General features: G+C 36.6%; 1 long non-coding RNA gene across 2 annotated transcripts in view; it reads left to right on the plus strand.

Moving 5' to 3' along the window:
- Positions 1-17,517, plus strand: part of LOC122813037 — a 532,484-nt gene that overhangs the window by 351,833 nt on the left and 163,134 nt on the right. For both annotated transcript variants that reach the window (XR_006366626.1, XR_006366627.1), the window contains one exon: positions 16,121-16,484. This is a non-coding gene — a long non-coding RNA (uncharacterized LOC122813037). The remainder of the gene's footprint in view (positions 1-16,120; positions 16,485-17,517) is intronic.

A 17,517-nucleotide genomic window follows, 5' to 3' on the forward strand; every position in this document is an offset into this window, starting at 1 on the left:
GAAAGTTAAAAAATTATGACATCATCCCTCAAGGTTTTTGGGGAAAGTTAAAGAAATAATGACACCATCCCCAGCTTCCCATGCAAGCTAGAGATACATTCTATGTACACCGCTGAGCAGGGCTGTTTTTAGTCTAGGTGGGGTTCAGGGTAGAGACCACTAGTAAGCCCATGTGAAAATCCACTTTTATAGCCTTAATGTGTGGAGACCACCAGACCCCCCTTCCCAGAAGCCCAGAAGATCTGAAGGTTCAAGTATTCTGTGATGTATTTTACCCCCCCTTCCTTTTTGATAAATAACTATAAATTGAGCAAGTGACAAGAGAGTCAGTTACTTACTTCCAGACAACCCCCACTGAGTAGTTTTAGCCATAGCTGTACAAAATTCAGATGTCAGATCTTCATAAAAGGGAGTGGCCATGTCATACATCTCACCTTTGTTTCAGACAGAGTTTCCGCATGTTAAAATATTCCATGATGGACACACAAATCTGACTAGCCCTGCAAAGCTAGAATAACAAGCAAACACCAGCAGGCCGATAGTCAGCAATCTAATTTTGCTTTATTCCAGCCAACCCCAGTCCCAGAGCTCTCAACCTGTTACCTCCGGAATCATGTAACAATCTAAACATAATCGGGGACATTTTTTTAAAACTATTAATATGAAGTACAATTATTGTCCTTATTTATTAGGTGTAATCCACCACCCTTTCACCCAAATTTCCAGTTTTACTAGGAATTTGGGAAGGAGAGAAAAAAAATTGAGGCAAAATCAAAGACAGTTGAAGATTATGGCCACCCCCCTCCCAAACCAGCCATTGGAGCCAATAGGCCAGATGACTATATAGTTTTTCCACATAAATCACAGACAAGTTTAACTTGTCACATGCCCACACATTATTATTCCAAGTTGCTCTGCACAAATTGGAAGCCTGCCGTAATTATTGCAGAAAATGTCTGGTTGATCACTGCCAGCATCAGAGAAAAAAAAAAGTAATAGTACTTACCTAACTGCTTGTTCTATCTCACAATCACATCATTCCTCTCACTGTCCAGAATTTGGCAGAATATCCAGACACCAACCATTACCGACACGTTTACTTAAAAAAAAAAAAGCATCATATTGATGCAAATGCTCAGATCACGGGCTTCAGTGCTAAGTCTACCCTGACATTGCTTGACTAGAATGCTAGGTCTAACCTGACATTGCTTGACTAGAATGCTAGGTCTAACCTGACATTGCTTGACTAGAATGCTAGGTCTAACCTGACATTGCTTGACTAGAATGCTAGGTCTAACATGACATTGCTTGATTAGAATGCTAGGTCTAACCTGACATTGCTTGACTAGAATGCTAGGTCTAACCTGACATTGCTTGACTAGAATGCTAGGTCTAACCTGACATTGCTTGATTAGATTGCTAGGTCTAACTTGACATTGCTTGACTAGAATGCTAGGTCTAACTTGACATTGCTTGACTAGAATGCTAGGTCTAACTTGACATTGCTTGACTAGAATGCTAGGTCTAACCTGACATTACTTGACTAGAATGCTAGGTCTAACTTCACATTGCTTGACTAGAATGCTCGGTCTAACATGACATTGCTTACCAACCATTACCGACACGTTTACTTAAAAACAAAGCATCATATTGATGCAAATGCTCAGTTCACGGGCTTCAGTGCTAAGTCTACCCTGACATTGTTTGACTAGAATGCTAGGTCTAACCTGACATTGCTTAATTAGAATGCTAGGTCTAACCTGACATTGCTTGACTAGAATGCTAGGTCTAACCTGACATTGCTTGACTAGAATGCTAGGTCTAACTTGACATTGCTTGACTAGAATGCTAGGTCTAACATGACATTTCTTGATTAGAATGCTAGGTCTAACCTGACATTGCTTGACTAGAATGCTAGGTCTAACCTGACATTGCTTGACTAGAATGCTAGGTCTAACCTGACATTGCTTAATTAGAATGCTAGGTCTAACCTGACATTGCTTGACTAGAATGCTAGGTCTAACCTGACATTGCTTGACTAGAATGCTAGGTCTAACTTGACATTGCTTGACTAGAATGCTAGGTCTAACATGACATTGCTTGATTAGAATGCTAGGTCTAACCTGACATTGCTTAATTAGAATGCTAGGTCTAACCTGACATTGCTTGACTAGAATTCTAGGTCCAACCTGACATTGCTCAGCTTGAATGGTCAAGTCAAACAGAGCACCTTCCCCAGGGTGCCTGTCAAGGTAGGAAGCATTTTGTTGTTGCAAGGTGGCATAGTTTATGTTTTTTTTTTAGAGAAAAAAAAAACATATTTCCTTACTGTAAAAAAAATGCATTGAAAAGAGCACCCCCACAAAGTACGGTGCCCAAGTGGTAGCCTAGTTTTCCTATGTGTAAGACCGGCTCTTATCACTAGCATCCATTTTCAGATATCAAGAGCAAATCAGCAGGTTTCTAGTGGCTTCATGGAAACAACTCAATCCCTTTTTAATGGTGTTTCTTAAATATAGACAGTGGATGTTGATTTATGTACATTTTGTATATCTTGCTTTATCTTGTCAGTCTTTTAAATAGTCCATATTACTCCTTTACATGCAGTTTTTATCTGTATTTTGTTTTAAATTGTGCAACATCTCAAACATTAGCAGATGATACTGGTATAGCTAATAAACAGCTCTCCCAGTCCATTGTAGAATGTCACTTTTTGCTAGCTATTGCAGATAACAGATACTTTTCGCAGATGACCCTAATCCTGTGGTATTGCATTCATTTCTCCTGGGCTTGTTATTGTAATAGTTAATCACAGATAAATGGACCGCTTGCATTAGTGCAGTCCTGTCTGTTACTGCATAACATTTCCTCCTCCATACTGTCTGAAAGGTGGAAACACTGCAAGACACATACGTCTCTTTTATATTTACTTAACTGATTTTGACTCCAGGTATGAAAGTCTGCAAGAAACTCAGGGATATAACATTTTTGTGTAAAGAAATTACTTTGTCTGGCCATTAACTAGCTGTAGCTATATTGATCATAAGAGTCAAGTCTGGTGTTTAATAACTGCATATGATTAAAAAAATAAGTAAAAAATGCAGCTGAACACTTAGGGTTCCTTTAAATTGTATGTGGTCTTCGTCACTGTACCTAAGCAACAGCCACCAAATTGTGGCTTAATGTGGTCCAAAATGTTCCACAAAACTGATTAGCCAGGCCCATTCCAAAGGCAGACAAACCACATACACATAGTACAGAGAGAAAGTAATACTGTTTTGCATACAGATCTATTCATTAATAACTAGCAATGACACTAGATTATGGGAAATGCATATTTGAAATATGTGGATGATGTATATTTTCAGTTATGTCAGCACTTTTGTATGGTCTGGAATATATCATTGTATGTAAAAGAATTTGTAAAAGTACACTGTATATTTTAAAAGGCATAAACAATTTTGAATTTGAAAATCCTGTTTTTGATTACTTAAGTTTTTAATGTGTGAAATTATTGAGACCTTGATCTGAATTACATGGGAGTATTATAGTTAAGGCACCGTTACTTTGCTTCATATCGTCAAACTATTGTTAAAAAAACATGCAGCCTGAACAAGTGGAATGCCTGTTACAGAGCAGCTATTCCTATCACCATGGTTTCTGAGCACCAGGGGAACATACTCTCACTGCATGTATTCAGAGCAGCAAGGGTGCCGTAAGACATTGCACTTTCTCTTGTTTGATTTATTGGGAAGATGAGTACCATACACTGCAGCACTGTGAACATCATGCATTATGAGCAGCAGGAGTGTCACCAGGCACTGCAGGCCCACTTAATGCATGCGTTCCAAGCATCTGTCACAATTTTAGTCTTGTATGTGCTCTTAATTGTGCAAAGTGAGGAAAACTGGACCATTCTTACAAGCTTCAAGTGCTCTTATTATATTGGTTCTGACCATCAGTCACACTCAGTAATTGTACCTTTTCTTACATTGTGCAAGTGAATAAAACCAGAACATTCTTACAAGTTGCAGGTCCTCTTAATGTATGCATTTTGAGCACCAGCCATGCTATCAGACACTGTACCCACTCGTAACTCATGCCAAGTGACAAAAATATTCTTACAAACTGCACACCATCTTAATGCATAGATTCTGTGTACCAGTCATGCTGTTAATCGCATTATTTCTTCATCAATTGTGCAAAGTAAGCCAAAAAGTAATATTGTTACAAATTACATGCACTTGGACTGCATGCACCTGATCTCTTGGGGTACCTTCACATATCTTGTAGTTCACAAGGACAGACACTGCACCTAGTTTCTTGGCATGCATCTGGCAAAATATCATCATAGCCTAAGACTTCACCTGCTATTACTGAATGGATCATGAAAGCAAGAAACACTATTGCACACTACAGCTATTCTAATTGGAATAATGTATAAAGGCACAAGCACACACACTAATGCATGTATGAGTATATCTTTCTGAGAAACACCAAATACTATAGCTTATCTCAGTGAATGAACTATGACAAACAAGCCCACCTGTAAATTGTATGTGTTGCACCTATGCATCGATTTCTGAAGTACCAGAAATACTAATTCTGTACTGCGTGGATATTGAACACTAGTAACAGAATTGGGCATTGCATGCTCTTCGAAACAATGTGTCTTGTGCTCCATAAGCACCCTGAAATACTACACCAGCTGACATACGTCACATTTTGAGTAGCAGTATTAAGAAAAGGCCCTTTAATTACTTTTACGTTTACTTTGAGACTCACCAGTAAATACCTTAAAAAATGTAGCTACTCCAAATTTTAACAGACTGAATGAAAAAGAATGTGCAAATATAGTGTTTATCTTACTGTAATTCTGAGTAACACTGTCGCTTTCACATACCACTATTTTTGATTTATTTATTTTATTTTTCCTTTGTTGACTGGGTTAGTCTCACTAGGCTAGTAGCCTGTTATGAGGGGAGCCCCAAAGTGGTATTTATTCTAATAGGGGAAATTTGTCATGGGCATTGCAGAACTTCCCCTACTCTGCTGTTGTGAGTAGGACAGTTACACGATCTCGTGCTTCCTGCTTCCATTCTGGGCACAGTGGCAGTTGGAGAAGCAGAGAGGCAGAAGAATGGAACCACAGGATTTGTGCTGTGTTAATATTGTTTCTGTTAAGGCAGTCAAGCCTTCAGGTGTCATGAATATGATGCCAGAAGTCGGCAGGACAGAGGAGAAGGCAGGTGAGCCTTCTGAACTATGGTTATATGGGGGACAAGTTAGAAGATAAGGTAGAAAAGCCTTCTGAGTGGGTTTCTGAGGATGTGGTTACTGATGGGAGAGAAGAGAAGATGGCTGAATCTTCTTTATGTGATAATGGAGATGCGGGACGGAAGGGAAGGAGAGAAAAGGCAGTTGAGTCTTTTACTGATTCAGAGGAATTATTTCAGCAGCATTTATTTATGGAAGAAGAGAAACTAGCTAATGGATGTATTATTTCAACCGGCCATTTGTGGGGTTGTGGGTAGATTTATTAATGGATATGCTCAATGCAAGTGAGCTTGAGACTGTGAGAGAAAATTCTTGATGTAACATTATGGATACAGTTCAAATGGAAGAAGTACATAACATTACAACAAAAATCCTAAGCAGAAATGCTGAGAGGATGCAAATTAAAGAAAAAAATATGCAAGCAATGCAGGGGGTAAAGGTGAAAAAAATTCACTGTAGGAAATTCTAGTAAAGAAGGCAAACACAGGTATAACGTTTAGGATAATGTTTTAATGCTTTTAGGTGCAAAGGCATCTGAGCTTTTATTCAAATTAAGAAAGAAAATTTTTTTGTCACATATTTGAGACTGATAACATAATGGAAAGATTTTTTAGGTGAATATGAAAAAATGAAAGACTGTTATCCATGGAACAGGTGTGTGTTTAAAGCATTTGATAGAGAAAACAAGAAAAAAAGACATATTCAATTCAGAATGGAAGTGGACAGAGATTTTAAAAGGACATTTAAAGAAAATTTTTAAAGATGTTAAATACATTTTAAAAGTTTATGATAATAGAGGTTTACTGACAGGGGGATTGTAATGTGATATTGAAAATGGACCATAAAACTATTGTACATATTCTTAGTATCATAAATGTCGAATGTGATAAAGATGTTATGAAATATTGCAGTCAACCTAAGGAATATTTATTTTGTGTGTGAGAAATCAGATCATTTAATCCGTAACTGTGGAAAAAAAGTTATATATGTGGAAAAATGGGGCACAATGCCAAAAAAATCTGAATTGAAATGCTGTAAATATTAAAAAAATGGTGACGTGGATAGATTGTAAAGAAAGTGTGGCTGTTGTAGAAGGGGAGTCAGACATTCATTAAAAAGAAAAAGAACAAGAGCAACCTAAACAGAACAAGAAATGGTGGGAGAGGGAGATTATAAAGAGAAAGGTGGAGAAGAGAGGGGATACATTAATAAAGATAAAGAAATAGAAGAAGGTTCAGAAATAAGTCATAATGAAGATGTGCAATGGAATGGAGTAAAGGAAGAGAAAAAATCAGTTAGTTAAAGGGTAAGAAAAATGAAAAAATGTATAGGAACAAATATAAAAGAAAAAGAAAGAGGATGAGTAAGGTAAAGAAATGATTTAGAAATAATACTAAAAAGAGAGAGAGAAGGATAACTGTAGATTAGTAGATGTAAATAGTATGAAGAGCTTTATTAGAAGATTAGGTATTTTGGAATTATGCAAAAGACTTGACACAGATGTGACTATCTTGGAAGATATAAGATTTTTAAATAAGAACGAAAGATTAGAAACAGAAAGACTATGGGAATGTAACGTAGTATGGAATTTGGGAAGTGAGATTTGTACAGGTATGTATTTTATATAAAGACTCAGTTAAAATATTAGATGGGACATCAGTCATAATGGGTAGAGTAATAATTTTAGATGTAATATGGAAAGAACAAGTATACAGAATTACTGCACGTTATGCAGACATCACAAGTAGGGGAAGGGAAATATGTTTCAAGGAATTTTAGATTATTTAACAGTCAATATGGATATTATAACTGTAGGGGACTTTGGGATTTGAGAAGAAAAAAGAGAAAAGGTGGAGATATTGAATACAATTTTAGAAGTAATTAAGTATGAAAAATTTAATTTATGGGAATCTAGTATGTATACATATAGTAGGGGAGCACAGAACAGAAATAGATTATTACTTGATTCTATCAGGAATAGAGACAACAGAGGAAGGCATGATGGAAACAGGGTTTTCGGATCATGTTGCTATTTGGCTAGAGATTGAAATAAAGAAAAATATATACAATAGGAAAAGGAATAAAGAGGTCGAATGAGAAAAATAAGAAAAAGAAAGAAAAATATAGTTATAATGCTTTGGAATAATTACATTGCTATGAGAGGTTTTTATAAGATTCTGAATTGTGGATTGTATTTAAAGAAAATATAAGATGTTATATAGGCTGGCAATTATAAAATAGGAGAGAAGTACATAAAGATTATGGTAAGGTAAGTAATGAGGCATTCAATAATATTGAAAGAAATTATATAGACTTTTGTAGTAAAGAAGAAAGAATTAAACAAAATGAATCAAAAGAAAATTAAATGCTTATTATATAAACAATATATTTCATGCAAGAAAGAAAAGAAGTGACTCCATATTTCAGTTAAACAGTTGAAGAAGTTAATAGTATAATAAGAGAAATGAAAGAAAAATAATGAAGTTTGTGGTAGCGTATGTAAAAGAAATGTTTAAAGGAAAAAGATAGAGGGGAAGAAGCAGAAGATGTAAAATGCTTTCAGAACAGGATGATAAGGAATTAGAAAGAGAAATAGTTTTAGAAGAAATGGACAAAATATTAGCAACAGTTAATGTGGAATCAACAGGAGAACCTGATGGGATAGCGCTTCAAATGTATGAAGATATGTCAGTATGGAAAAAATGCTTTTTTGGAAGTATTGAATAAATGACTAAGAGAAGAATTTACATATAAAAAATTATGCAGTGGTATTCTATAGTTTATATAGAAAAAAGGGATAGAAAGGAAACGCAGAACTGTAGACCAGTGGTATTGAATAATACAGACTATAAGATTCTTATGAAAATCATACAGAAAAGAATGGAAGTTAAGATTCATAATGTAATAGAGACAATGATATATAGTATTAAAGGTAAAGGAAGTCAGGAATTATTAACCTATAGAGAATTGGTAGATGACTGTATATATAGGAAAGAACAAATGAAAAAAAATGATTGGTGATTTAAGTAAGGTTTTTGATTCTATACAACATGAAATATTGTGGAGATATTTCAGTCATATAATATCAGTACAAAGATAAAAAATGTATGTGTAACTGCCTATGAATATAATATAATAACATTTTTGGTAAATGGGTGGTTAAGTCAGGAAATAAAAATTAGGAGGGGCATAAGACAAGGCTGTTAAGTAGTTTAAGTTTTATACTAGTAATGAATGTGGTATTAGTTTGTATAAACCATAATATGAAGAAAGAATATGTTACTAAATAGAATATTAGTATGCCTATTTTTTCAGTCTGTATAGATGATATAGTACTTGTTACAATGAATATGGAAAGAATGATTGTAATAGAGAATAAAGAATGAATAATAGTAGTATTGAACTAATTAAATAAATGTTTAAATGCTATAGGTTTGTATTTGAACCTAGAAAAGATTAAAGGTTTAGATGTACTGGGAAGTCAGGAGAAATTGAATTTAATATGGAAGAAATAGCTTTGGGAATACACTTTGGAAAGCAAGAAATAAGAGACATACAGTGGAAGAAGAAGTTGATAGAGAAGATGAGAAATACATGTATGCTTTGGTATACCTTTAGGTCATCATTTAAGAAAAATATTTATAAATATTAATGACAAAAATGGCATGACTGGCTATTGCATTTAGTTTACCACTAGAATATGAAAAAGACATTTGTAACGTAGTTTTGTTTATATGGGGTTCTAGGTTAAACTGTGTAAAACAGCGACTTTATATGTTAAAGAGGAGGGTGGTTTAGGACTAATCAGTCCAGTGGTGTATATTAAATCTTTGTAAAGTACTTAAGAGATTAGAAGATGATAATGATTAATTACTAACTAAAATATTAAAATGAAAATATGAGAGACAATGGAAGTTAGTTATAAATTTTAAAAGATTAGAAGATTAACAAACAAAAGCACACTACTCGGGTTAAGTGTCTGAGAGGTACAAATACAAGAACCAAAATAAAAATAAATGCAAAAACCTCCACAGACAGATACCATGGCTGATAATATAAAATCCTTAAATGTTTAATAAAATCAAAAGAAAAATGAAAACAGGTAAGTGCTTTTGCGTTCGCTATGAAGAAGCTTATTTTTATTTTGATAAATTTTAAAAGAGCAAGACATAGTATAAACACTGAAATGTACCTTTATCAGAAAGAGATATTATTATAGAAAATAAAGATAGATGAAATTGAAAATGAAAGACAAATATGGTAAAAAGTCTTATGTGTAAACATTATTATGTGTGCAAGTGGAAAGATTTACATGATGAGAAAACCAAAGCCATAAAAGCAAGAACAGAAAGAGTTAAGAATATAATAGAATGTCAAGATTTTTATAGAGATTGACTTTAAGTAAATTACCAGTAAAGACCAACATGCTGTATAAAAAAATGAAAAGAAAGAATATGTAATTGTTATAAATCTGAAGCAGCATTACATGCATTTTTTGAAGTGTGCAAGAATTGTAAAATTATGGAAAAAATTAGGTGACTTAGAATACTTTGAGATAAAGGTCTGTGAATGATATTAATTTTCGCATGATTTAATGTGGTTGTTAATATAAATAGAAGCAAGGAATATGTATATAAGACTAAGAAAATGTTTAATGTAATATGTATTATTTAGACTCAGAGTGAAAGAGATAATGTTTACTGTGAAATGGGATTTGGCAGCCATGTTGGAAAAATAAGATTCTGCCTTTGGAAATGGAGTGAGCGTCAATAATGTAATAAGAATATTGAATTTCTGTATAAATGGTAGATAGAAATGGGTATATTAAATAATATAGTGTGGTGTGTATAATATTGCAAATGGTGTAAATATTGTAGATATTATGTAAATACTGTGAACATGTTTAAAAATATAGGACCCCCTACTGTTTTCAAAAGGTTTTCTGGGATCTTTTACATTCACATGAGCTACCACTAATTCAAGCAGATGGGGCTTCGATTTTAATGTCCCATCCAGAGGATGGCACACTCAGGAATGCAGCATCCCCTTGTGCTGCACTGCAGTGTCGGCAGTCAGTCTGCTTGGTGTGGGAGTAGAACCTACAGTCTTCTGCACCAAAGGGAGTTACACTACTGAAACTGCCAATTATATCTGGTATCAGGAAAACAATGTTTTGCAAATATTTACATTTCGTGCTAAAATGTATCTAAAGGTATATAAATGTTAACAAATTTAGTATTAGAAAAGTGGTAGCATTACCTTGTAGTACAGAATTAATAATTGTTAAAGACATAGTAAGAGAGTTAATTATACACACTGCGTTACAATTATGTTGGATGTGATGACATGGTTTGGAATTCACAATGCATTCTGTAATACTAAAGCACAACAAGGTTTCACTATATGTACCTTGAGTTCCACGTGCATCATCAACTACTTCAGCTGACCTTACATCACATGTTCAGAGCACCATAAATGTCATCAAGCATATTAACTGTTCTACATTGTATAAAATAGTCTCAAATCTGAGCCATGGTTTTTATCTTCCAGTGTCCAGAATTGTAGAACATTGCCTTGTGCAGTAGTCTGGCCAAAAGGCATTTCTTCCACTTCACATTGATTGAGTAAATATTTTTAGATAGATAGAAGACTGTAAAGCCTGTCTATCAGTTGGAAGGCATTTGGGTATGTGAATAGGTTGATAGGTGTGCACTAGGCCAGTGGCCGTGGAGCCTTTACAAGCTTAGCCCATAGAGGTGCCCTGGCATCATGCCACTGATATTTCCCGGTGCCTCTATCAAGGAGAGCCACTGGAGTGATCCCCGGGATGAACTTTCTTTTTCCCATCTACTCATCAAGATTTTTCTTGAAAAGGGCCAGTGAGTTGCTTTGCTTGACATGTATGGGAAGTCTATTCCAGAGCATAGGCAGTCTCAGGGTTATGAACCTGTCCCTTCAGCATGTTCTGTTGATTGTGATAATGAGGTTGAGGTTTCTGGTGTGTGTATGATGTGGAGGGATTGAGATTTCTTTAGATGTAACATTTCTAACAAGGCTGGGTCATACATGGCTTTGTAAGTCAAGCAGAGATCGCCTCTTAATAGATGATGTGAGACAGAGAAAAGCTGGAGTTTCTTGAGTCTATCCATGTAGGGCATGTGTTTAAGGCCTAGGATCCTCTTCTTGAGGTACTTTTGTGGCCTTTCCAGCTGTTGCAGGTGTTTAGTGAGGTACATGCCAAATGGGGCATTATACTCAATGATTGGTCTAATGAAAGAAGAGTAGAGGGAGACAGTGACCTCCTTCTTCCTGGATACAAAACCCTTAGTAATGAGATGTGCCACAGAGAAGGACTTTCTGACCACAGTGGCAATGTTGTGATTGAAGGAGAGGTTGCTGTCAACCTGTGTCCCCAGATCTCTTATAAAACCTTCAGTGGGATACCATCAATGTGGCATTTAGTGGGAACTAAGTTTTTCTCAAAGGGAATCATGACGCATTTTTTGGCATTAAGCTTAAGGCCATGGTTTCGACACCAGTCATTGGTCTCAGTCAGGCATTTCTGTAGGATGTCTACATCACTTGGGGAGTTAATAATGGCTCCCAGCTTGCAATTGTCAGTGAACTTGGTCAGCCAGAGTCCCTCCGTGTTGGCCTGTACTTCTGAGAAGTAGATGCCAAACAGGAGAGGACCCAGGATTGATCCCTGTGGGACTCCACTGTGAGCCAATTTGCAACCCACCTAGTGATATAGGCATTGATGGCTAGTTTGTTGAGTCTATCAATAATTCCTGAGTGGGGAATGGTATCAAAGGCCTTGGCCAGATCAAGGTTGGCTGGATGAACTGCCTTGCCCTCATCCACAACTCTGGTGACTGACTCAAAGAAGTCAACCAGGTTGAACAGGCATGATCTACCCTTCACAAAACCAAATTGTGTGGGATCCAGAGTTTGGAGATTCCCTATATCCTTGTTAATTAGGTCCATGATGATGTGCTCCATAACCTTACATGTCAGACTCATCAGGCTAATGGGGTGGCATTTCCCAGGGTCTGTAGTCGCTCCCCCTTTATGGAGAGGGATGACTGTAGCAGTGTACCATTCTGTAGGGACAAAGCCTGAGGTGAGGCTGTGATTGAACAGGGCACACAGGTGTGGTGCCAGTTCACTGCATAGTTAATGTAGAACACAACCAGGGACATTGTCATGTCCCATGGAAGCTGTATTCTTGGCCTTGGACAATGCAGCTTTAACCTGTGCTGCAGTAAGCCTGTCATTCTTCCAGTATTGTGATTGGTCCTTTTGGGGGGGGGGTAAAGTTGGCACTGAATCTGTTGGCCAGTATGTTGGCAATATCTGTTGACTAAGTATAGGAGGTACCATTGTGCAGTAACTCAGTGCAAATCTGGGTATTGCCGTGGAAATTCTTGATGTAACTGTAGAAGGTTTTGTGGTTGTTTTTAGTGTCTGAAGCATCTCAACTTTTTTCTTTCTCCAGATATGTCCACTCTGTGGTCAGTTTTCTCCATTTAATTTGAAAGAGCCCTTATTTATCTCAGTTCTTAAGATGTTACCCTTAGCCGTATCTATGTCTTGAAATCTGCTGACCTCTCTCTAGTATATACCTTATAGTTAAGGTTACTAAGAAAATGGTACCATGGTAGATTGAATAAGTCCCATAATTGCCTTGATTCATTGTAGTCTGGCTTTAGGCAGTCACACAGTAGTATTAAAAGAGATGAATGATTAGTGCATTTCAGTGGTGGTCCTTCTTTATAGCATGTGACACATTTCAACATATGATCTTGTTGCAGTGATAAGAATCCATTCTGACTTTTCTGCCACAGTTCTTGACTTGTATCTCATCCTTTCACATTCACAATGAAGACTGATTTATGTATGGGATTTTCCTTGAGCCAAACGTTGCGATGCTGGTTTCCTAAGGGCAATATTTTCAGTCTCTTTTTGTCCATCACCTGATTTTGTATAGTGGCTGAGGTGTTGTAAGGCCTGGACAGGGGGACATGGATGCACCCATTGTATGTGAAGGGATATCCTTTACTCAACTGTATTTTCTTGTGCCTGAATTTATCTCCTCAACCACAAGATGGGCCTCTGCTGAAAATGGACATGTATCCAGCCAGACTAGCCCGGTTAACAAATGTAAAATAAATAAATAAATAAATAATTTACAACACGCTACTGACTTAGGAGATATAGGCTTTGAATTCTAGGCTGCTAGTGGTAGCTTGTGTATGTGTGTGCATGTGTGTGTGTGTGTGTGTGTGTGTATGTTGAAGACCTTGAGGGAGGACACTGAATTCCACACAGTGATGCAGTACCTATGTGACTGCAAGTAGGAGAGGATAGGGTAGTGGAAAATGCTTCCATAGTGTCAGGGAGTAGTGCAGAGCGCTGAATGGAGAGGATGCTTGCCAGTTTGGTTAGCTGGATATATTTCTTTCAGACCCCAATCTCAGAGCTAAACTAGAACTGATACAGTTGATGAGATGGAGCACCCTTGGTCATAGCCAATTCTTAAGAAATCGTACTTAGCCTTATATATGTCTTAAAAGCTACTGACTTATGTCTAATCTTCTATGGGGCCCAGACCAGGGTTAAGCTAGATATGTCTGTCTGTAAGTAAGATACCCTTTTTCACAGCAATGTCAGTAGAATCATCAGCAACAGCAGAGATGGAGGGACCAAAGCGCCTCCTGGTTGCTGAGGTGACAGCTACCTCTGGGCAACTCTTACCCTAATGTCATCTCAGATGAAGTCACCAGGTAGGGGAACGGCTAGGCATGTCTGGCATGGAGGAAAAAAGGCAGCTAGAAGAACAATTGAGAAGAAGTATAAGCTGCTTCTCCCAGATGCTTGGTTAAAATACATGGCGAATGTAAAGTTAAATATAAAGGGATGACGCACTGAATGTTTAAATTCTAGCTGTTTAGACACGTTTTCTGGAGCATGACCGAACAGAAACCCATCATGATGATGACTGTCTGTCTGAATACCTTTATGAACAGACAGTGGAATTTACACAGATGTTCAGGCAAATATCAGCAAGCAGAGTGAGAAAACAGCTACTCATAGTAAGGGTGGGAGTACAGAGTGAACTGGGGGGGCATAAGGAAATGTTTTTCTCACACTACAGCAATAAAAGCAACAGTCTTATGAGATGTATCACTTGTACAGTGACAGGATAAGTAGCAGTGACTTTAACTGTGTGTACACAGAAAGAAGGATATTGTTTACACTGTGTGTGCATGCATGGAAACAGAAGTGCTGCACTGACCAGATATCATGGCATGTTTACCTTTGTTTTATAACAGAAAGCTTCCCAGAAAAGGTATGCTAACCTGCACAAACACAGAGGTTTACAATATATATATATGTAATTAAAAGAAAGAAGCAGTAGGAAGTATTCATACAAATGATTTAATGGTATTGATCACCATATAGTACAATTTACACTTTACAGTATCACCAAATATGCAAAGGTCTGCAGTTCATCAGTATCACACGAAAACTGGTCCTTGTGTTAATGTGACACTGAGTTGTATTTCCAAATAAACATTTCAACATGCTATAGTTGCTCTAATACTAATTCATAAATATCAGGAATCTCATGGTATGGGGGCCAACTGCATCCTGTAATCTTTCGTTACACCACCTTCTTGCATATGTTGCAGTATTGTAACTTGTGTCCATCTCATGTACTCAGGTTCCTTCTCCTACTCCCAGGTCACATTAGATTACAACAGGCATAAAACAGTAATATGCAGACCTGGTGGTGTGCAAAGGTGATGTGGAAAATCACAAATGGCTTAGCTTCTGGTGTCAATCCAGGGGGTACACTTTTGACAGCCTGGGAGGAAACGGTTGAAAGACCATGCTGCTTTGCCAGGGATGGTCTGCACTTATCTCCTCTAGGCTTTTGGATATTAGTAAAGAACTTTTCCAACCCCTTAGTGCCTTTTTTAGGCAATGCCAAACTGATAAACCTACTGACTTAAGTGAACCTATGAAAGAACAACCTGAAGGTCGTACTGCTCAATGCTAGAAGTCTTAACAAAAAACTTGACTTGCTGCAAGCCTTCCTCTCCCTGGAGAGTGTAGATGTCTGTGTAGTAATGTAGACATAGTTTAAAGTCACTGAGAGTACCCCAGCAGTGCAATGTTATATAATGCCTTTTACATCTTTAGACCAGCTACTGCACAGGAGGGAACTAAAGGTGGAAGAGTGTCAGTCTATATTAAGACTAATCTCATATCCAGACATGTTAAAGTGTAAGACCCACTGGAAGTCATACATTTGCAACTCACCACAAACAGGGTGCATGCATGTCCTAGCATGTCATCCAGGGCTGCTTCCTGCCTTAAACTGCTGAGCCTGAACTAGCTAAAGCAGTTACTAAAATTAATTAAGAATGAATGTAACAAATGCTATGTTTTACTTTGTGAATGACTTTTCTGATCTTAATGCTAGCTGTACAGTATTCATCCGAACATTGAACTGATATTTTACTACGGTTTTTAGAATGTAAAACTAAATGCTTTACCAGAGGGGAATGTAGCAACTGATGACCTGATTTATTTCAAATTTTGCCTTAGTAACAAACAAAACAAAACAGTAAAACTGTAAAACTTTGTTTGCTTCAATTAAGGCAAACACATTTGCACTGTGAATGTTATACTCATTCTGGCTGTAGAGTTAACAGCCAGTGTTTTAATATAAATAATTTCATATGTGTTTCTTCCGCCTTAAAACTAATTCTACTAGTGCCCTGATTGTTTTTTTTTAATTTACATGGTTTTATTGTTTTATTTCTGTGCATAGGGTAGAATATTTCTGCAAAGAATACAAGAGTTATGGAACAGTGTTGGGATGGATACCTTTCCAAGGATGATCTTGTGAAATCTAGAATTTAATCCCTAGATCCTTTTGACAGTCATGTGGCATGAGAACATGAAGAAGTTAAAGACCACGTTTTTCAAAATAACCTGGACCTTTTTACAATCTGACTGGCTGAGGCGGTACAAAATGTTTTTCTTTCATGGTGTCTTCACCATTCAGTCTGAAATGACAGTTTAACAGCATACGTTCATCAGACTACCTATCCAGGACAGACGGTTACGGATTACCATTGTTATTCTTGTGGCTGCAGCTATGGAGTGCTGTTTGAAATATTGCAAGTGTTCAGGTACATCTCTCTTTAAAAATCTGTTATTACAGGGCTAGCTGCTAAACTTCTTTTGTACTAACTATTTGTAAAACAATATATAGACTGTGGTCTTCATGTGCCACATATTATAAATAAGTCCATATGTTTAATGTTACGTGTTCATGGCTGCAGACCATTGGACAACACATACCAACTGTGACAAAATGATCTTTTCAAATATTCTTACAATACAGAATTTGGAGCAGTCGTGACAGTGCCTTTCATCACCATTATATATATTTCTAAACTTTAAGTTATCCAGATTGATTTGCCATTAATCATTTTATGGGCTAAACAAGTTTTCCAGTAGTAAAGCTGTATTTTATACTCTAGAGATTTAATGTCATTAATTTGTCTCTGTGGTCTGTTTTGGAAAGTGCTGAAACTTCTCTGAGATGCTTTAGAAGGTTTTTCTTATTTGACATATAAACAAAACATTTGTTGTTTTCACTGATATGTTCAATGAGGGTTTTGCAAAGCTCTAATAACATATTTGGAGTCTGTGAAGTAGTTTATTGTATAATAACTCACATCATATGTTTTACTTTGTTGTTTGTCGTAATATTTTCAGAGCATATAACTTGCAGTGTTCTTTACCATAGAGTCGTTGTCAAAGGGTAAACTTTGCATTAGTCTCTACCATAGTATTGATGTCATGATTTGTATTTACTTTTTTTTACTTCAGTATCTATTTACATTACTTACCTCAGTATCCTTGACTCCGTACCTAATATGGCATACTAATATCCTTTATCTGAGTGACACAACTCAGACCTTTGTTACTGTTCTCTGTATGCAGAGCATTACACATTAGTAACAACTGCATGATTGTTTAAATTAAACCAAACATCATGATGATACTCTAGCTGTCCTTAGTTGTAGTTAAATAATTACCTGTATTTCAATTGTCAGTGTATTTTGACAGCCAGACAGTTGTATTATCAGTTGAAAATATTGAAATGTAGTTACTTCAAGGGAAGTCTGAAGAGATGGGTCCTAGCATCTGTCCCTG

Source organism: Protopterus annectens, chromosome 10.part0 (assembly GCF_019279795.1).
Source record: "Protopterus annectens isolate FY-2018-M chromosome 10.part0, PAN1.0, whole genome shotgun sequence".
NCBI lineage: Eukaryota > Metazoa > Chordata > Ceratodontiformes > Protopteridae > Protopterus > Protopterus annectens.